Raw genomic sequence first — 22944 nt, 5'->3', positions numbered from 1 at the left:
TTTGATTGGTAATCTTTCTTAATTCTTTCATCAGTAAACTTTCCTGTATCAAATTTTAGAAGTTTTAGATTTTGTTGCTTATGATTTATCACTGAGAGTCTTTCTCTTAATTTAGCAATTACTAAATAATGGTCACTTGCACAGTCAGCACCTCTATGTGTACGAACGTCAATTATACTAGTATGCCTTCTCTTATCAATGAGAATATGATCTATCTGATTATGAGTTTTACCATCTGGAGAAGACGAGGTACATTTATGGATATCTTTATGTTTAAAAGTGGTACTTTTCACAATTAAATACTTTGAGGTTGCAAAAGTAATCAATCTTATACCATTATCATTACTTAATTCATGAAGACTTTCTTTACCAATCGTGGGTTTAAATGTCTCTTCTTTGCCAATCTGTGCATTACAGTCACCTAACAGAATTTTCATATCATACTGAGAAAATTTATCAAAGACCTGTTCTAACTCTGTATAAAAATCATCTTTAGTATAATCATCTTTATCTTCCGTTGGTGCATGTACGTTTATTAAAATAATTTTATACCACCTACCCTGTAAAACTGCATATGATATCCTATCATTAATAAATTCTACCGTTTTAAGAGCCGAGATAATTCTATTATTTATGAAAAAGCCTGTTCCAAAATTATGATTTTCAGTACCACCATAGAAAAAAGTATAATTTTTAGTTTTACAATTCCCTTCTCCTGGCCACCACTTCCTGGACAGCTACTACATCTAATTTATAGTTAACTATCTCATTAACTGTACACTGAAATGCCCCAGGCCGGTAAAGGCTCAGAACATTCCAGGTGCCTAATTTAATATCCTTATTCCTAACGTAGATCTTATCCTTAGTCCAGGGACCTCCCAAAGTAGTCCCCACCCGGAGATCCAAACGGGGGACTATTTTACCTCTGGAATATTTTACCTTGGGAACATCCATGGCCTTATATTGCTGTTTCTTGACATTTTTTTTACAGTGCAGAGTTGTCAGCTCTACGCCTAACCCCCAATATGAATGGAGGAACTACTACACAAGACAAACACAAACACATTAGACAGCACAATTACTACACAAGACGAACACAAACACATTAGACAGAACAACTACTACACATGACACACACAAACACATCACAACTATAACACAATATAAACACAAACACACCACAACTACTACACAATATAAATATAAACAAACTACACACCACTACTACTACACAAGACAAATACAAACAAATTAGACAGCACAACTACTATGCAAGACAAAACAAACATACTAGACAGCTCAACTACTACACAAACATACTAGACAGCACAACTACTATCAAAAGAATGATTCAAGAAAAACACAGTTCCTGATAAGTACAAATGAACACCTAATTTTCATGAATTTCTCCTGGTTGTTGGATGTACTTTCAAAATTACCCAACTTTTCCATGATGATTGAACAATCAAACAATTGATTTGTGCGCAATTCTGGATCTAAAGTGTGCGCAATTCGGTTGCGGCGCTTGAAATTGCTTTAAGGACAATTTCCCTCCAGTTACCATCACTGCATACCAGTAGAGTGTTTGTTTGTTTCACATATCTGAGGGTAATCTTCTCACATTATGTATTCTATGTTAAAATTTGGTTATACCATGTGAAATTGCCATGGATAAGGAGCTTAGTTGTTCATACATTACGAAAAGAGAAACTGCCAAGTCAAATTAATATTTCGTAGAAATACATATATTTGTCTTTCATGAGGCCAAGAGAGTATTTGGAGGGGACGCTGGCTTGGGAAGGCTATAGCCCCGGATCTCGATCTGCAAAGGGGCTTCCAGTGGGAAAACATTCCTATGAAATAGTCCAGAAGAAGGGGCGAAATGATTTTTCTTTAATGGCTCAAGAATACAAAGATATAAGTGGATATTTGACAAGCTTAGTCTAAAACTTACAACTGAAGTCGTACGTGTGTGTTGGGGGGGGGGGGTGGCTACGTCAGGTAACACAGTGGAATATGATTCACAATAAATAATTAAAATAAATATTTGGGAACAATAGAAATCATAATGTGCTATAGCTAGTGACGGCGCAATAGTAAAGATGGAGGGGTAAATCATATTTTCCCGGGGCAATCATGTTTATTATTCCGTTACATACGACACAAAAATGCATATTTTGGCTAAAAGAGCATTCATTCATTTATTTATTTTTGTCGTTTTACTGGGGGCAGATAAGAGAGAAAGAGAGAGAAATTGTCGAACGAGAATAGGGGGGCGTTCCTGCCTCCCCCCCTGTAGTGTGGTCACTGCCTATAGCTATGCTGGAGAGGAATGCACCAATTAATACACTATTAAATAAAACAGATACTTTTAAAACTTTTAATCAAATTATTTGTGAACTATGAATTAAATTTAGAGAGAGCACATTTAATTTGGATGAGTTAACTTCTGAAGCCTGCCATTTCCGAGCCTTCTCTGAACTGCACTGCCCTTTGAGCCCTAGCTGCTGCGTTCAGGAACGAGCTGAATACTAATTAAAACAAATATGTGACAAATATATATATATAAAAAACAACGTGTTGAAGCTATTGACGGCGCCAAAGAAAAGACAGAAGAAGAAGAACGTGGAGAGTGCAGTGATATTTTACGGGAAGCAGCAGGCACGTATCCAGGAATTCCTTTCGGGGCGGCGGCTGAACACCATTTTTTAAAGGGGTATCACAATTGTATGTTTAAGGCCAGTGGCCAATTGGGTTCCAAAATGTGAGGGGGGGTGGACAAAGAAACAAGCATTAAGAGGCCATACTGTGATAGTGTGGAGGCAAAAGAATGGGGAGCAACTATCTCCTAAATCGTCGCCACTGTTTAAGACTGTCATTTTAATCAGAACGTGAAATCGGGACATTTTCTACCACTCAACTCCTCTGTTTCCATGCATTAATATTGTGTGCCGGAACCATCTCAGTATGTATGTTTGTCCATTTCTTCTCATCAGGCATCAAAACATCTATGTACCAGAAGTGTTTTTACGAAGGTGTTACACATGCACGGAATGCACAATCCACTCGACAACGCGAGATTCAAACTGTGTGCAAGGAACTGGAATCAGACAATTCACGAATATTTCTCTCTCATTCGAGCCTGAACACCACTAATGTGTCTTGTCCTCCCATGTTTGCAGCTCTTGTGAAAGCCGAAACCCACCAAATTGTACATATTCATGCCTAAGCACTCGCAAGTGTCCAAAATTGTCTGTTGAGTGTGTGTCGAACCCAGTAGCCTTAAACAAAAGTATTTTTTATGCCATGAAATTCTCGGACTGCATACACAAAATTTGGTCCTGGCGCAACCAAATCATCACTCAAAACTTTGATTTTCAGTTGATCTGTGCAGCTTATTTCTTTTTTAATAAATCGCTCCAATGCCCAGCCCGATACTGCCGAAATATTCACTTTAGAGAGAGAGACCTTCGATCTCTTCGTCTTTCCACCCGAACTACTCGTAGCACTACTCGAAGTTCCGCTGTCGTCAATGTTTTTAGCTTTGGGACCGAACTGGAACTAGTGGTAGACTTCGTTACTTTACGGTATTTAGTCCATTTCATTTTCGAATCACTAGATCTTATAAAGCAACCAATGGACACTGACTGATCACTAATCGACTGTATGAATTGTCACACTTACCTCTGAAGTCTCCACCTATTCTGTTGTACAGATCAACCGGGAAATTGAAGCCGCGTATTAATATCCTCATTATATTCTAGAACGTTTCGCAGATATCACGATTCGTAAATATTGCCAGTAGTTCGACTCCTTCTCTTTTTCAAGAACGTTCCCTCTCACGCTTTCCAGAGATTAAAAAATTACAATGAATCCGAATCGCCCTACCTGCGGCGCTACGTTTGTTGTGCAGCTTCCAAATGCTGATAAGTCTCTTCTACATAGTGTTCAAGTTCGCTACGACAACACCGAAAGCGTAAGAAAAGTTTACGTGCAATATTATCAACAACAGGGTTATAGAACATTCTCCGTCCTGCCTTGATAAGTATTTCTCTCCTAAAATTATTGTCACATTATTCAAGAAGACAAAAACCTAATTTTATCTAGTGTAAAATGAAAACTTTCCTGGTGGGGGGAGTCCACGAGTTACGATCTCCACCTTGGATACGCGCTATAAACAATAACAGGGTCCGTAGAACATTCTCCGTCTTGCCTCGATAAATATTTATCTCCTTAAATTATCGTCACATTATTCAAGAAGACAAAAACCTAATTTTATCTCGTGTAAACTGAAAAATTTCCTGGGGGAGGGGGCTCGGGACACCTGATGCCCACCTTGGATACGCACTATTAGCAATAACAGGGTTATAGAACATTCTCCGTCTTGTCTCGATAATTATTCCTCTCCTTAAATTATCGTCACATTATTCAAGAAGTCAAAAACCTAATTTTATCAGTGTAAACTGAAAAATTTCCTTGGGGAGCGGGGGGGGGGGGGTTGCCTCGAACCACCTGATCCCTACCTTGGATACGCGTTATTAACAATAACAGGCTTATATAACATTCTCCGTCTTGCCTAGATAATTATCTCTCTCAAATTATCACCATATTATTCAAGAAGCCAAAAACCTAATTTTATCTAGCGTAAACTGAAAATTTTCTGAAGGGGGGCTTGAGCCCCCTGATTCCCACCTTGGATATGAGCTGTTACCAATAACAGGGTTATAGAATATTCTCCGTCTTGCCTCGATAATTATTTCTCTCCTTAAATTAACGTCACATTATTTTATTTCACACCACAAGAAACAAAAAATCTCATTTTATCTAGTGTAAACCGAAAACTTTCGGGGGGGCTTGAGCCCCCTAAGCCCCCCCTGGGATACGTGCCTGGGAAGCAGTCACGTTTATTACACCCTTACATTTACATACAATATTATAAAGTTCTGCTTTTAGATCTCGCACAATGCCTTTTTCACAAAAATGGGCAATCTCGCATTTTTTTATATCAATCAAGATGTGATATTTTAGTTTTCTTCCGTTAGTTTTCTGATAATAGTTTTCACAGCTTTCCATAGCATTTAAGCATGATTTCAGTTGACAAGAACAAAATAATCTTATTTCAAAACATAGAGCAAAAAGAAATCCAACGCGCTTAAGTTAAAACTCCCCTACATTGGAAGCCTGGAGAGAACAAATCAAGGGTTCCTTCGTAACACGATTTCTTGAAAACCATTTTACACATTTGAATCAACTTTGTGATAAATTGATTAGAAAGGATGAATCTTAACAGTAAAAGCTGTAACTTTTCCCTTGCTACTATATTTTAGAAGATATTAGTTGTCAAATTTCTCAATATTTGCATAAGGAACCAGCCTTTTCCGTGCTGAGTGTTTCGATGGTGACGTCATGCATCCACGGACAACTGCGCATACGATCTGCGCCGCCGAACGAGCACCCCCTGCAGTAGCCTCTCTTGCCAGCCAACATTTCACTCCCATGCAACTCGAGACCCCGAATCCGTTAGCTGCTCAACTCGTTTACTTTCAATAATTCGCTTTTCGGCTGGCGACCGACTTGGCTACCGAACGAGAAAACTCACTCGTGAGCTAGGTGTTGACTTTCAATAATAAGCTCCCTGGAACTCTGGTGGCGATTATCTTTACTGGTGCTTCTTCTTGCAGTTACCAGCCTAACTGGAAGTTACGAGGCAACATGGAAGCCTCGTGCAGCTATCGAAGTTCCACACTCGCAACTTCACTGTCAGATTAAACAAGATATGATTCATAAAATTTTTAAATTGGTACAGAAACAGACTTGTTTTGTTTGGCAGAGCTTACCAACGTCCATGCAAATATGGAAATTAAACAGCATAGTTGCTAGAATTCGCTTGGTAAGGTTGTGTTAGAGAATTTGTGGCCAGGATATCCGGTCTACTAGGCGGGACAATCTCCAATCGGTAATTTGGTGTAGTGGTTAGCGGCACCATCTTTCGGAGCATGTTGTGTTTTGTAATACGAGTTCGAGTCCTGGTCAAGGGTATTTTTTTCTTGTCAATTATTTATTAAGTGTATTGCATTTAATTCAGGCTTTATTGTTGAATGATCTTGTCGGATAAATATTAGAGTAAATTTTAAAATTATTTTTACTCGTACCTTCATATTTTTTTAAGTTTAGAAAGCATGCTTACTATTAACATAACATCATGTTTTTTCGCTCAACAACATGCATAGAGAGGTACAAAGCATGCAGTCAAATGTACAATATTTACATATTAATAATAATAATAGTGTTTGTATCAACAAACAGGTATTATTAATGACTCGACTTTCGAGTTCTTCACGCTTCTTCTACAAGAAAGTATCTGCACTTGCGCCTCATAACATCATTCCCCCCCCCGTGGAATTGGCCTTTATTAGAAGAAAACCAAATTTGTAGTGCTGTCTTTCGTTAATTTATTTCGTAAGCATACAAAATGGATGCGCAGCCATTGTTCCTATCGTTTCAAAATGCAATAACGTGCTTTCGAGCGTGGCGTGCTTGTAGTTCTATATTTAAACGCCAGGCTGTGTGCCAGTCGACGCGGTTTGAAACTATACTAACAGATGGTGCGCAGATCGATTTCCTATAATTTCCGTGCTTCAGAATTGCCAACACACTGTTTCGGAGAACGAACCATGGTTTAGTTAACTGGCAGTTACTTTCACATTGAAAAACCCGGTGCTGGTTAAGACTGGCTGTTATCTCCAACTGGCAATTAGTTAACAGAAAGATTAACAGGACATTGAAAAACTGGCCAATATCTAAGAAACTAAAAGTTAAAATATACAAAACAGTAATTTTGCGTGTAGTATTATATGGGTGTGAAACTTGGCCCCTTACATTGAAAGAGGAACATAAATTGAGAGTATTTGAAAATAAGATCCTTAGGAAAATATTTGGACCTAAAAGCGATGAGGAGACAGGTGAGTGGAGAAGGTTACATAATTTAGAACTACATAATTTGTATTCATGTCCAGATATTATTAGAATAATCAAGAAGACTTAGGAGGGCAGGCCATGTGGCACGAATGGGAGAGGAAAGAGGAGTTTACAGGATTCTTGTTGGGAAACCTGATGGTAAGAGACCTATAGGAAGGCCAAGACGAAGATGGAGGGACAACGTTGAGATGGACCTAAAGGAAATCGGTAGGGATGGAAAAGAGTATATAGATCTTGCTCAAGATAGGGACAGATGGAAGGCCTGTGTTGCTGCAGCCATGAACGTTCGGGTTTAAGAAGGCTAGAGAGTTAGTTAGTTAGTAATATATTTTTGAAAGTTCGGTCAGCAACGAATTTTACAAGCAATATTTTTCGCATGACCTGAGAACAGGCACGCAGCAGAACCCTTTCATTTACCTTACACGTGGGCAACAGGGATATTTCATGGAAGAATGCTCATTACAAAGCATAGCTTTCCTTTCCACTATCGCTCTTTCTTCCATTATTTGAATCTGTACAGATTTGTAAAACTGCTGCACATGTTCACTCACTGTGGGCTACCCGCAGTAAACTGGACGCTCGAAGCAGACGACAAACGAGTTCTCTCTAAGTCGTGATGTATTAACATCAGGCGCGGTTATCTGTATAGCGCAAATGTGCAGTGAACCCCCAGTAATATACAAAATAAACAATAACTGAGATGTTCATAAGCGTAGTTTGGCAAATTCTGTTGGTGAGAAGGAGAAACCGCGGGCCAGAGCCACTCAGCTCCCCTCTAGTTCCGTTTCGTGCAAAGTCTCCGCTGAACCTCCGCAAGGCAACCCCTACCATGCTAAAAGCATAGGACGGCTAGCAGAAGCTCAACGCGTACATATGGCGAAAATACATGCAGTCTGAGATTGGAGGAAGGCCGTCTCGTCAAAACGGACATGCGTAGTTCGTAGGACCACCAGCGAGCTGGAGTGAACCACGCTCTTCTCTCTTCCAGTGTTGCATTGTGTGTTTCAATTTGAATTCATTTGGCATTCTCTTTGTATTATTTATATTTTACAATACTTATTAGATTAATGAAGAGGGTGTAATATAAATGTAGAGGTAACACCGAACGAAAGCTAGAAGTAAAGATGATGGGACAAATAAGATAAATATGATAGAAAACAACTTGCCTACACATTCAGAGTTTTCTTCTTTAAGATGGAAACACTTCAGGTGGAAGGAGCCGAAAAGTCAAAAATAGCGCGAGGGCGAGGGGTTGCTTATCGGACAAGACTTAAACAACCTTTTGGTCTTCTTACGTCAGACTAAATGCTTTCGTTGACATGTTAGGCTTTTTAGGTTTAGTTGTCTTATTATATATACACTGCAATTTTCGGGGCTTTACCGTGCTTGACCAAAAATGTAGTATTTGCTATTTATTCAAGCCTAACCCAACAATGAAGGCATTTCGCACTTACGTCAGAAGACGACCAAAAAGTTGTTTGAGTTTCGTGCGATCAATTATACTCTAGAAAGAGAGGGTGTTCGAGGGGACGCGCGCGATTGACTTTGTTACGTGTCATTGTCTCCATACTTGTTAGTTTGTTTTGAAGTGCGTGGCTGGTGATTGAAATATATTTGGCGTGGTGATACGTTGAGTGGAGTGGGTGGATTGTGTATTGGAAGGAGTGTAGTTGTTGCTGTGTGAGAAGTTAGAAATAAGTTTATTCAAATGGCTAATGTTATGGTGAAAAGCCTAACGGAAACAAAATTTTCGTCACTGTCCCTTGAAAGGAAACTGGAGGTAAAGCGTGTTGGTCGGCCGACGCCCCCCTTGGACATTACCCAGCTATCGAAAAGTAAGTACAAGGAAATCATAAGGAAATTTAACATGGATGTATATTCAAGAAATGAATGGATTTGTGGGTGCAGTGAAACTAACAGGTTATTCTGTTTCCCTTGTTTATTATTTAGTGTGGATGGCGAAGTATCATGGACGAAAACAGGAGTTGTTGACCTCTGTCACTTGTCCCAAAAAATCAAGAAACACGAAATTTCCAAGACTCACATGAATTCTGAGTTAGAGCTCAATCTTCTGGGGAAGCAAGACATACGACAGCAACTCGACAACGCGTACAGACTTAATATTCAGAGACATAATGATCAGGTTCGTAAAAACAGGTACATTCTGTCAAAAATAGTTGACTGTGTAAAATTTTGTGGGGTGTTTGAATTAGCGCTCAGGGGGCATGATGAAACAAGTGAGTCACAAAATCCTGGAGTTTTTCGTGGCCTCGTTGATTTCAGTTCTGAACTTGACGTTGCCCTCAGGGACCACTTATCAAAAGCAACTGTTTTTAAGGGCACGTCAAAGGACATTCAAAATGATTTGCTATCGTGCATGCTTGAAATTTGCCACGAAAAGATATAAGATGAAATAGCGAGTGCAGACTTCGTATCGGTAATTGCTGATGAAACAACAGACATTTCATCAATTTTTCAATTGGTTCTTGTTCTGAGGTATGTTTTGCCCAATGGAAACCCAGTCGAACGGTTTTGGGGCTTTTTCACTCCCCCTGACCATGATGCTAAAGCTCTATCGGCATGCCTCAGAGAAGCTTTAATGCAAATCGTTGGGGACCCTAATAAAGTTATTTCGCAAAGTTATGATGGTGCGAATGTCATGAGTGGTCGCCACTCAGGTGTTCAGACTTTGCTCAGGGAAGATTTCCAATACGCGCATTACATACATTGTTATGCTCATGTTTTAAATTTAATTTTGGCACAAGCAACCAGCCAAAATACAGATGTACGAGTGTTTTTTGCTGATCTGAGCGAAATTCCCACTTTTTTCTCACATTCCTCACAAAGAACTGCAGTTTTAAACGAAATTGTTGGGAAAAAAGTACCCCGTGTTTCAAATACAAGATGGAACTTTAAATCTAGAACAGTCCAGGTTGTGCAAGAAAACAAGGAATCTTTAAATGAGTGTCTTGAGAAAATTGAAAGAACTACTCGTCAAACTTCCACCATAGCTCAGGCAAGAGGTCTTCGCTTAAAAATAGAAAATGAAACTTTTCAGTTTTGGTTGTCAGTATTCTACCTCATAATGCCCCATGTCGATATATTATATGAGCAATTACAGAACCTAAATATAGATCCTATACAGCTTAAAGATGCAATGCTGGGGTTCGAATTGGCAATTCAGAAAGTAAGAGACGTACATATTGAGAGAATTGAAGAATCATCCCAGGTATTTTCATAATCAGCAAAGCGAAGGTGTCGGGAATCGAACATATCAAAGAGTGTTGCTGCAAAAGAAGTTTGCGACGTTATAATCAGTCACACAAAGGAACGCTTTCAGTTCACCAACCATCTTCTTGCAGCAAATCTTTTTCTCTCAGATCAATTTGCCAGTTACGAAAATAAATTTCCACACGTGTTCCTTCAAAAAACTCTAGAGGCTTACCCCTTTATTGAAGAAAACAAAATTCGAACAGAACTGGAAATCCTTTACATGCGTCAAGACTTTCGGGAGGTGTCGGGAGCTTTAGCACTACTACAGTTCATGTTGAGGAACAATTTATATACAACTTTCAGTCAGTGTATTAAGTTATTAAGAATATTAGTGACCATTCCTATGACAACCGCAGAGGCTGAACGCTGTTTCTCCACCCTTAAACGTGTGAAGACTTTTCTCCGGAGCACAATGACAGAAGAGAGGTTAACAGCTTTGGCCATGCTTTCGATAGAAAAGGAGTTCATCGGTAGCATCCAAGACTTCAACGAGGCTGTTATTGATAAATTTGCAAGAAGAAAGGAGAGGAGAATGGACTTTCTCTACAAACATGGACAGTAATGCAAGTAGGTGAACAATATATTTTGATTTAATATTTCTTGTGCGCTTTGATTCTTGTTTAATTCTGTTCCTCGCAAGAAAGAAACATATTGCAGAGAATAGAATCGAATAGCTTTGATCTAGCGATATACTTTCGAATAGTTATGTAAGAATTATCTTGTAATCGACGGGTCTTGGGTTCGATTACTGATAGATGCTCATTTTAGCAGGCAGAGATTTGTATGTTTAACTGTAGGGTCAGGATCCAGTTCCAATAATATAGTCTATTTGACAGTGGTGGGACCAGAAAAGTGTTGGCAAGAGTGGAAGAGGCAAAATTGAGGCGAGAATATTTTCTGAATTCTGAGATTAAATACAATACCATACGAAAATCTTAAATTAAAATGATCGCCCCCCTACACACACACTCCTTGGTGCTGTCACTGTTATTTGAACATAGAGCAAATTAACTTTGTCAGTAATCTACCGGCCAAAATTTGATAATTTTCCCAGTACTATCTCTACGAACCAAAGCGTGTAGTGTCTCAAGAGATTTAGATAAGTCCACTTTGCATAATTTTGGTGAACCCCCAGGAAAATTATGCACGAGCCGCGCCTGATTAACATGGCGGGGCGTGTTTTCAGCGCTACGCTAGCCTCGCAACTTTTAAAGTCTCGTTTTTGCCTTAAACTGGACGCAGAGAAACGCGAGAACTTGCAGCGGTCATTTTCCGAGGGTGTAGTTTATAAAATTGTTGTAAAAAGAATTGAGTGGAAATGTCCATTAAAAATATTGTATTTTAGTGCACCTTAAACATAAAACTGGTTATAATTTTATATTATTTTATAATATATTTCATTTGTATTTTGTTCTTGACGTTGTCTATTGCTGTACAGTGGGATCCATGAGTATTACCTTGCAAATTGTCCATCACCATGTTCGTACACTTTATTTGACCAAATAAGAACTTCAGGAATTAAAAGAAAAATCATAACAAGCTGTTGACAACTTCTGCACCAGCATACATAAATATCCATCGCTCAAAAACACATAGAATGTAATAGAAAAAATGGCAGTGTCTGCTGCCACGTTCTTTTTCTGCTGGAACCTAAAAAAAGATCCTGTGGCAGTAGACTCGGTCTTTGTTTTATCGTGATTGCATCATGCTATGTATGCAATTACGTCTGTAACACATACTGTGAAGTTGTAGCGATTACTTTCACAAAAATGTTTTAAGATTAGGTCCCTCAGCATTCTTCTAATAATAAACCTAAATGTTCTCGTTGTTATGTTAAGTTCTGTTAGCATTAAAATAATATCGCTAAATGCTTTCTAAAGATAAAGGTTCTAAATTACCTGTACATTCATTCCCACTAATCATAAACTTGCATTTCTCTCGTCTTAATCTGTTCTTACGATTTGTAACATCATCTTAGCAGACGAATTACGTGGCAGCAGCAAATTTGACGCTTATTCTTACTGCTGACACGTGCGTGGCAGCAGACTCGGCCTAGAAAAACTGATGAAAAAGTCATGGACAATTTGCACGGTAATACTCATGGATCCCACTGTACAAGCATAATGACAATAAAATATTATTATTATTAAAAAGAGAACAACTATCAATTTTTTGTGAGCACTCTGTAGTCGCGCTGCGCTGCGCAGTGACTGTCGGGTAAGTTCGGCAAAATGGCTGCTCGTTCTGTTATTATCAAATGATGGTAGTAATTTGCTAAATGCAAATGTCGTTTACATGATTCATTGTTCGGGTTCATTATATTGAAATGAAAGTGTAATTTATTGCGATTGGAAACAAATTTTAAAGTGCAATAACTCGACGCGTGTTTAACGTCCTGTACAAGGGTCCATCTTCTGCAAAGTGAAATTACTTTCTTGAAATCGATATAGGTGAAATTCAACGATTTGAGTTCTCCAGCTCTTTACAATAGAAACCAACCTAATGGTTAAATGTAGGTAGGTGTATTCATTTTGTCACAGATTGTATTTATTTTACATAATTATGTTACGTTTGGTTTCCCTGCTAAATTAGTATAAAACTTGCACGAAAAGTATGTAGGTTTTGATTTCTGTAGCAGATGTATTTATTGTCTGATCACTACTTCAGTATGCTTTCTAATTTTTGTAACATTTTCATTTGAAGCCCATAATTTTTCATTAAGGATACGTTACCCAAACCTGCTCCCCACAAGTAAGAACATCCTGCAAATTTAATTTTTTTTTATTACAATGAGAAATCTTGAACGAAAAACTCAAACATGATGAACCTCGGAATAACAATAACCGAACCAACTGATATATAGAATAGTTCATGGTTAATTGTATTTAGGTGTTCTCACTCAAGGTAAGATGTTAACAACTGACCTGCATTTCCATTATTTATGACTTTGAGAAAATAAATGCTATGTATGTGAAATTTTATTCATAAACATTTTGTGGTCTAGCTATATGAAGTGGGGGTGGAGAGTAGTTGTTTATAGGCATGAAAAAATGTGCTTCCTTAACTATACTATATAATCTATATTTTAAAAATGCAAATTGGTACCAGAATATTGCTGGGTTGAGCAACTGTAACGTCTAAAAATGTTATTTTTTTATAAATCAATAGAGATATTTGGGCCTGAAATGTGCCTCACGTGAAAGAGATCTCGTTACCAGTTTCATAGATCGGAGACATGTTAAAATCTGATATTTTATGTTTTGCATGGTTCGTACTCAGCCATTCTTTTGTAACGGACGTGACATGTACACAACGTCAGAGTATTAAAAAAAACACTAAGATTTGTATCCATTTTAATTATTGAGAAAGGTTGTACTCACTGAAATGTACAGTCACAAAAATTTGTATGCCAAATGCTTGACTGTATTTGATTTTATCTGATATGAAAGAGGTGTAACGGACGTGACGTGTAAAACACCCTGTAATGTACATAGGGTTGGGTTTTTCATAGTTTCTGTTAATTGGACAGATAAATTAACTTGTAAATATTTGTTATAGTAATGTTAATATATGCTCTTTTAAGACTATAAAGTATGACCTGTTAAAAGTTTTGATGTCTTATTGAAAAATGTTTAACTTTGTAACGGACGTGACAAAAAAGTGCATAATTTATAATGACAGTTTTTATTTGAAAATACACTTTAATATTATGTAATACAACCTTGTACGTAATAATAATATAGTTATACATAGTTGAATTAACATTAATTAACATAAAAGAAACAGGTCTGGGAAAGAGATTAGGCTACATTCTGCTAGTTATGGACTAATTCTGATTTAATAAGCAGGTTGAGTAACAAAAAGAACATTACACCTTTGTGGACACTAGGTCTATAGACTATTTGTTTTGCTCAGCACAGGTCGTAACTTATCACTTTTCTAAAATGTTAATTCTGCTTGAAAATTGGTACAGAATTCTGTCTCCAACTTTCTTTATTTGTGGCTCAGGCAGTATTTTGATTATATCCTTAAAAAGGATAATTTTGTCACATTCATCACTGATTTTGAAAACTTTGCCTCGATTGTCGTATGTTTTTAAGAAAGTTACATAAACATCACCATCTTTCACATTGCTTTGGCAAACGGCCACATAGCGACATTCATTTTTTTTATGACTTGTGAGTTTGACCAGCACATAAACTCCTGGAAAGATTTTATCATGAGAAAAAGAATCACTGTATTGTAAAATACTCAAATTAGTTTCATTGTCATACTCCATTTCATTGTCCAAGTCATTATTTCCAAAGCTTTCTTCACTGTCAGATTCGTCACTGTATACATCACTGTATCTTAAACGGTTTGGCAGTTCACACTCATCAGGCTTCAAAATGTACACTTTTGTCATCAGGTCACCACTAGTTTTACCAATGAGGATGTTTTTGTTGTCATATGCCTGGAAATGGTGCATTGAATTGATGCCAGTTATTTCTGCAAGAATCAGCCATCTTTGGTCCAAGTGATTTTTGAAAGAATCCACTTCTGACTGAGGAACATAGAGAAGATGTATGACTTTGCATTTTTCATCTGCTAACTTGAAAAAATCATAGGGTGAATAAACATAGCTTCTTCTTCCTTGAACTTCTCTCCATACACTTCTCTTTATTGAGCCTCCGACACCATCAACAGCCCCCTTCCCATGTCCAGAGGCAAAAAAATTCCAGTGCATCGAAACTCCAAAATCTGCTTCTGAAAAACACACATTAGACACTGTGTATCGACTTTTAAATTGCCCTGCGCAGTTATCGGAAAAAACAATGATGTGATCCACTGATGGAGCTATCTGTTTCATTTTACTTATTATTGCTTTCATAAAAACCCAAACAGAATTCTTCGAATGAGTCAGGTCATCACTTATAACACCAAAGCTGTACACTTTGTCAGAGTGCCATGTACAGCAAGTAAATATTGTCACTTGAGAGTGGCTCCAATGAGTGCTTTGAATCTCATCTTGCTGGATTAAAGAATAATTCTCTGTAAACTCAACTTGCATTACCGCTTCGTTTTTACACTTTTCACATTTTCTTTGCAGGATTCAAAATAAGCAGATTGAACTCGTTTTATGTAAGTATAAGTTTTGAAACCACGCAACTGTGAATTTAATGATATTATTAGCCTGTGCAGTGATGTGCAATTCTCAAGTAGTTGTGGTCGGTTGTCTACATTCTTCCACTCCTTCCATTTAATTTGTTTCTGTAAATCCTCTGCTTCAGGCAAGAGGGTTCTGATATCATATGTACATTCATTACACACATTAAGCATGCATTTTTTATCGTCGGTGTCACAACATACTTCATTTAACACTTCCTTGTTAGTTTTTGGAAAACAGGCTGCTACCTTAGACAGTGTTTCAGTCATAAATGTAAAATTTTCATGCTTAATGCAAACACACACTGTGTGAGGCATATCACTAACCGGGAGCACATGTTTTGGACGTAAGCTATAAAACTTACTTTTTGAAATTTGGTTATGTGGATACAGCAGTTTATATTCTTCATAGGCCTCGCCAATACCCATTACCATGTGTCTCAGTTGGTATAAACTGCGTTTACCAGTGACAGGGTCTTTCACTGATTTTACGTCTCTTTTCCCGGGTGCTTGACGACTTATTTCATTGCACTGGAGAAACTCATTCACTCTTTTTAAGGCAATCTGATTGAATCTTTCTTGGTCCAGTTTTCTTAGCATTCACAATATCCTTTTTTAATTCTGAACCTAAGTCTTCTCTTACCAGTTTTCTAATTATTGCTACCTTCTTAGTAGGACTGTTAGGTAATGCATTTTTTATTCTATTTACTGCTTTGCCAAGTGTTCTTGGACTTTTGTATGAACCGAGCTCACTCTGACCACCATTTTGAATCACCTTCTTTTTTGCTCTATACAACCGCTGTCGTTCTTTATCTTTCAGCTAACAGTTTTTTATTTTTGGTCAATTCATTTTTTTCCTTCTCTCTTACTTTCTTCTTCCTCAATTTATCTTTCTCCAAATAAGCCTTCCACTGCTCTTGATTCTTTTTTCTCTCTTCTCTACATTTAGCCATTCTTGTCTTGTTGGGAGTGGGAGCCATAATCTGAAACAAAACAATAAATTTAGGGTCAAATAACCTAAAAGTAACATTTAACATAAACATTTGTTGCAATGTTGAACATTTATATTATTGTCATGCTTTTGCTATTAAGTTTCTGTTAGAATTGTGAAAAAACACATGTTGAAGTTGGTCAGCTCCAGCTGGTTTTCTTTCAAATAGATTTTAAACCTAATAAAAGGTTATTTTATTATTAAAACATGTTAAAAATAGGTACTATCGCTTCTCATTAACAGTTTAATACCATTTTGAAGTATGTGGAAAGTTTTATTTCTTTGTAGCATAATGGAATCTGAAGCTCTGCTATTAGTTGCACATGGTGTTTATAGTTGAGTGTTGTTAATTCAGCCTCATTAGTTCTTGTATCCATGCATTTATTAAACAACTTATAGTTTTGAGTATATAATTGCATTTTAATTTATAGAAATATTTTTTAGGTTAGGTAGGCGTACCTATTTTATGAGACATTTTAGTCCTATCTTGTATTGTCTGAAAACTGAATTAAATCTCATCTCCCAACAACAAATAAATTTTGAATTACATAAATAAAGAAAATTTAGTTGTACTGTTTCAGAAATATGAAAATCAGGCCAGAAACATGGACCCTGCTCTAAAAGTAATTAAATAAGAGGAAAATAAATATGAAAAACAAGCAAGAAATATAGTCTTTTTTTTTTTTTGTCACGTCTGTTACACTAAAGTTTGTCACGTCCGTTACAGGATTTTCACAGGTAATGCTATTTTATACAAAACAGAAAACACTAGAAATCAATAAACAATGCACATAACCCCACTTCTACCAAGAGTCACTTACATCACATTATTAGGGTTGGTGTGATATAAACTTATTCATGTTTTTGGTAACGGACGTGACATTTGTTCTTTCCCTTCTTAATAAACAAATAAACAGCTTAATACTTACATAAATCAATAACTCTTGAGTGTAAACAATACTCCAGACATCAATATTTCTTCATATAACAGAGAAGAACAGCTCACTGGATGATTTGATTATGTTCAGCTGTTTACAAAGCAGCTGATTTTAACTAACAACTGATCACATCTCAGTGTTCCAACTTCACTGTAGGGAAATGTGATGAAAAATAAAATTAAATAAGAAATAAATGCTTGAAATAGTTATTCCAGATTATTTGCTGCTTAGCTATGCAGTTTATATGATATTTTAAACATTTTTCAATTTTCGCTATGAGGTGTATGTTATAAAAGAATGGCTGACTTGCCAATTGGGTATTGTGGAACATAGTTCAATGTGCCATTATGCTTTTGACACGAAAACAAACACAATTTTTCACATAGAGAATAATTTTTGGCTACTAATCTGATATTGGTAACATTATAGTATAAGGGAAACTGATTTCTTCAAGTTTACAGGAGAAAGTACTTACTGAAATAATTTTCTGTAGCGTTGTTGATGTTCGTGAATCTAGTTTTGATCCATTTTAATGCGAAAACATGTCTTTTTCTGCGAAAATCTCTGTCCGACACACTGTTTCTGCTGCCGCCATTTGCTTTCTGGGTAACACTTTACTATACCGGACACGGGTTTCTTCAAATTTACAGGAGAAAGTACTTACGCAAATCATTTTCTGTAGTGTTGTTGATTTTCAGGAATGTAGTTTTGATCCATTTTAATGCGAATGCATGTGGTTTTCTACGAAAATCTATTTCCGACATGCTATTGCTGCTGCCGCCATTTGCTTTCTGCACGAGAGCACAATACGCGATATTGCTGCTGCTACAAGCCAATGTTGTCCGTATATGCTAAATTGAACGAAAGGAGTGCTAATGGAACCTAACCTAACAGGCCTAACCTAACCTAGTAGGCATACCTCGTCCCCGTGATGGTTCGTGCGGCTATTGTGAATTTTTGGGCTAACATCAATGGTTTTGGGGGCTACCCGTGGATGGTTTGTGGGAAATAAGGAACAACAGTCAGTACTCGTTAATGTAAGAAATATACATTATTTTCGTTAGAAATTCATTATTTCACCTTAGGAAATGTTCCGCAATGCAGAATAGTAAGTTAGCAATGTAAAAAAGTGTGAAATATATGATTTATAGGTGTTTCCCTTATACTATAATAGTACTCTGATATTCCCCGGACAGATTTCTTCATTTTTACAGAAGAAACTACTTACGGTAATAAGTTCCTGTAGCATTGTCTAACATCTGCAAGGTGTTTTGTGTGATGTTATGGATTTCTTTAAATTTAGATGATTGGGGCTCATTTGGGGGCAGGTGACTCCGGCCAATTTCTAACATGCCTTTAACATGGACTCTATAGATATAGCCGGGGAGCCAGAGCGGAGGCGGGGCCGCGTTAGTGCTTGGGGTGGAGCCCGGAATCGGTGGGAAATTTGGGCTCAAAAATTTCAAACAATTTTTTTTTTAGTTTTAATTTTCCACTGATTCCGGGACGAAAAACGTGAATACACCTTAAAGAGTTTCGCAAAGCAGATAGGTAAGTACAAATGTCAAAAATTGACAAAACGAAGAAGTTATAGGTATACGGGGAATATCAGATTTTTACCCAGTGTTTCCAACCTTCTTCACCGAAAAATGCCTACTATCGTGTTCATCATGTGTGCAAATTGTACATTATACACGGGTAGCTGACGGATAGCTCCACGAACCATTTCTGATAAGGTTAGGTTAGGCAAGCATAGTTAAAAAAAAAAGGGTTTGGAAGCACCGACAGGGGGTTACGTCATCTCTTGAAAAATACATGATTTCCCTGTCAAATGGATTCCATGATGAAAGAAAATACCTCGACAAACGTTGGAAACCTTAGAGAAACTAAGTAGTTTCTTGTGTAAATATGAAGAAATGTGTCTCCGATGCATGAAACTGTTACCGAGTTGTAATATATCCATAAAAGTCTGTTGTATGGACACTCAAAAAGAAGAGGGAAACGTGAAAATGCAAAAGACACCAAACTAATAGTGTTAACCAAATACAACTGATAATCTCTAAAATGAAAACATAACCATTATAAAATATACATTGGAAAGGTGCCTTTATTGCTGTGTGTTTGAAGGGGCGAAGTGTGTCAAGTGACACACAGATGGTGGGTGACTGTTACATTTCCGCAAAACGTATTTCTTCAATTTTACAGGAGAAACTACTTACGGAAATGAGTTTCTGTGGCATATCTGTAGTTCGTGAAAGTATTTTCTTCCATCGTTGAATCTATTCGAACGGGAATTCATGTATTTTTGAAGAGAAATATCTCTCCAATGCACAATGACCGTTGCTTGTGTTTGGGCAAATCTTGAGAAGTGGTGATACCAAACAAAAAAATAAATTATTTTCAATATGCACATGTCATGTAACAAATTAAAGCATGGCATCTTTACTTCAATAATATAGCAAAAAAAAAAAAAAAAAAAAAATCAAGAAATGTCAGTACTATGGCCATATCCGTGAAACCTTGTTTGACATTTTTAAATTGTCATATTAGGTGCAGATCTGGCAACATGTGTTTTCTGCAAGTGATGCAATCCAAAATGGTCGACTTGATCTTCTAAGTTGGTAGGGACATAGGTGGTGTGTTTTTTATCAAAGGAATTGCATAGCCTCAACTTTCATGGTAATTAACATTCATTTTAGAAAAAGTGATTAGCATGTCACAACCGTAACAAAAATTAACCTTTCAATTAGAATAAAACAGATTCTGTACTCAGTATTGTTTTGTAACATGTGTAATATAATCAAAAGTAATAGTGGCCATGTGTGCAAACATAATATAAACAAAAATACTATTTTGTCCAGTTGTTACTATTTAAAATTAGCATTACGGTTGTGACACACATAGTGTTAGTTGTGACACAAAGTGTTTTGGTTGTGACATTTTTGTTGCTGTAGTTTACAGTGTAAAAGACAGTTTTCACTATAAAGAGCATACACGCAATGTACCAGCCCTGGCCCAAAACCATGGTAACGGTTGAAGTTTTTGCTTGCGATGACTTGTGACCGGCCAAGTGAATCCATCACTTCAATGTAAAGTCACGTGAAATGACAAAACGACAGTGTTGCAGTATGCAGATATTAAACACCAGAACAAGAACAATGTCCAGATGAGGATGTGTACTACAGGCTGTGGAAAAGGAGATGCGATAGCCACTAACGCCGTCAAACGGTTGGGCGGGAAATTTACGTCACATACCATGAAGAAGTAATAGGGTCTGAGCTGATTATGTCCTTTGCGATTAGTCACTTCATTAAATGATTTACTAAATCTCATCAATTTACATTGTCGAGTTTATAATTTGTGTTCTTTTTGGTTTAGGTTCAATATCTTTTCCATAGAGAAAATTATGCTCATTTCTTTGTTTTCCTTGACCCTGTACATCCAGGGTCAAGGAAGTCAGTAATAAGGTGTGTTACATACAGTGTACACCAGGTCCGGCGCTAGTAATTTTGCCGCCCTGGGAAGTAGCGGCAGATGCCGCTCCCTCTCGAACCCCCCCCCTCCCCCCGTCATTACGTAGCAACGGTAAATTGAAAATTAATATATTCCTAAGTAAAACATCAAACTATAAAATAAATAATTTTATTATACTATTAACCAAAAAAGGATATTTCGCTCGACCACAGTTAAACACTAATTTTATATTAGACTTATTATTATACTTTATGAAAACTCTCTCTTTCTTTTAAATGTATCTTAAATGTAACAAGTATTAGGAAAGAAATGAAGGCTTGACTTCATATGTTTAACGTTGTAGGTCTGTGATACATGATTGGATTTTTAAAATGTGGGTGATCTAAGGTCTTAATTCTTTCCTGCATTTTCCCCGCATAAAGCGGCTCTGGGGTTCACCCAGCCTCAAATGAATGGGTGTACCATGGGGGCAACCCTGGGAGGTAAAGGCGGCCGGAGAGTGGTGCTGATCACATCACCTCTAAAATGGCTGAGATCGAGAATGTGTGTGGGCCTACTCCCACATCCCCTAAACGTGCCTTCATGACATGGTGCTATGTGCACAGGGAACTTTACCTTTGCATTCAATATTCTTCTTCGTATAAAGCTATCTTGCATAAAATAGAAACAAGGGTGTTTCAGACATGATTGATAGGAGATAGTATTTTTATTAGCCTTAATTTCCAAGAAGAACTTTGTTCGCCACTTGCCACGTTTACCGACAAAGTTAATAAATCCGAAGTTCTACACTCACATTAGGTGCAAAATCATGACTCTTTATCAGTTTAAGGTCTCCTTTCGTGTAATTGTTTTCTTATAGCCAAAAACGCTTTTCGTTCATCTTTTAATTCAGTAGCTTTCATGTGTTAACATTCCGGGAGTTTTCTACAATTTTCAAATAAAGATAAGATTGCATGTCTTTAAGCTTAACATTACTAATATCATAAAAGAAATGGAAAATTCACTATGATGTTTAAGCTGCTCAAATCTTTCTCTTAGAGCTAAAATAATCGTCTACGGCCTGGTAATAAATATCAACTTTGTACCGCTTTAGTGGATCTTCAACAGTTTCATCATACTGAAACTGCTTCTCCTTTCGATTTGGGTCCTGTAGAGTGTTGCCTATCTTTGGATCATCTATATCTAAATTCGATGCCAATTCTTTCTCATCAATCTGGACTCAAAGGTCGCCCCCCCCCCCCCCAACGATGCCTCCACGAGTGGAGGGAGGGAAGTCCTACCAGGCTGCCAAGTGGCGTCTAAGAAACTTTGAAATTTTAATCACTCCTGCTTTTTTCAAAACGCCGATATGCTTGCAAGAAATCATCAAACACATCGTAGATTAATATTTTGAAGGCATTTGCTCATTACATTACGCGAAATAAGAAGTCATACATATAACTAGTGAGCAAAGAAATGTAAAGCCACACAACTAGTTTGCAATACACCGAGCCTCATGTGCGACCATTTGGACAGTTTTATTGTCGCCAATTATTTGAAGGAGCGCATCATAGACCTCTCCCATTTGACATCTCAACAAAGTTAAAGCATATAGTGCTGATTAAACAATATAAAAAAGTCAAGACAGCGTTTGTAATTCTTCTCCTTCGTGACCCTCACCGCCGGGTATGTGGCAGTCTTGGTCAAGAAGGTGTACAACACTGGGAATTGTGCAGGAGTACCATAGAATTGAATTCGTAGTAGTAGCTGTGGTCTTATAGATATCGCAATACTATACTTCACTTCACTGACCTGTAACACTGATCACAAACTTGCATATACACACAAATTTTAAAATTAAATACCAATCTGCCGGGCAAAACTATATAGTATCCACATTGTACGAGGGGGTGGGGAGACAATAACAGGGAGTGTATGATACAGGAAATGGTATCTTTGGCTCTGTGTAGTCTGTTAAAAAAGGGCGTGTCTGTGTTTGTTCCTTAACGTGCAATGGAAGAATAGATAATGTGGCGTTTGTTTGATTACTCTGCAATCACATGCAGGAGATTCATAACGTGATGTTCTTTTGATTGTATGAAAAAAATACTGGTGACATTTTGAAGGATTCTATAGAGCAGAAGTTTAAAATGTATTATACAAATT

At 37.2% G+C, this 22944-nt stretch overlaps 1 protein-coding gene across 5 annotated transcripts in view; it reads left to right on the top strand.

Moving 5' to 3' along the window:
- The first annotated feature begins 12472 nt into the window (after window positions 1–12472).
- Window positions 12473–22944, top strand: part of LOC145978858 (serine/threonine-protein kinase VRK1-like) — a 79371-nt gene continuing 68899 nt past the window's right edge. For 4 of the 5 annotated variants that reach the window (XM_083111741.1, XM_083111742.1, XM_083111739.1 and 1 more), the window contains exon 1: window positions 12473–12767. The gene's annotated coding sequence lies outside the window, so the exon portion shown is untranslated. The remainder of the gene's footprint in view (window positions 12768–22944) is intronic. The other variant, XM_083111740.1, reaches the window with a different exon arrangement.

Source organism: Lepisma saccharinum, chromosome 25 (assembly GCF_977018435.1).
Source record: "Lepisma saccharinum chromosome 25, izLepSacc3.1, whole genome shotgun sequence".
Classification (NCBI taxonomy): Eukaryota; Metazoa; Arthropoda; class Insecta; order Zygentoma; family Lepismatidae; genus Lepisma; species Lepisma saccharinum.
This window is presented reverse-complemented; position numbering and strand designations above follow the sequence as displayed.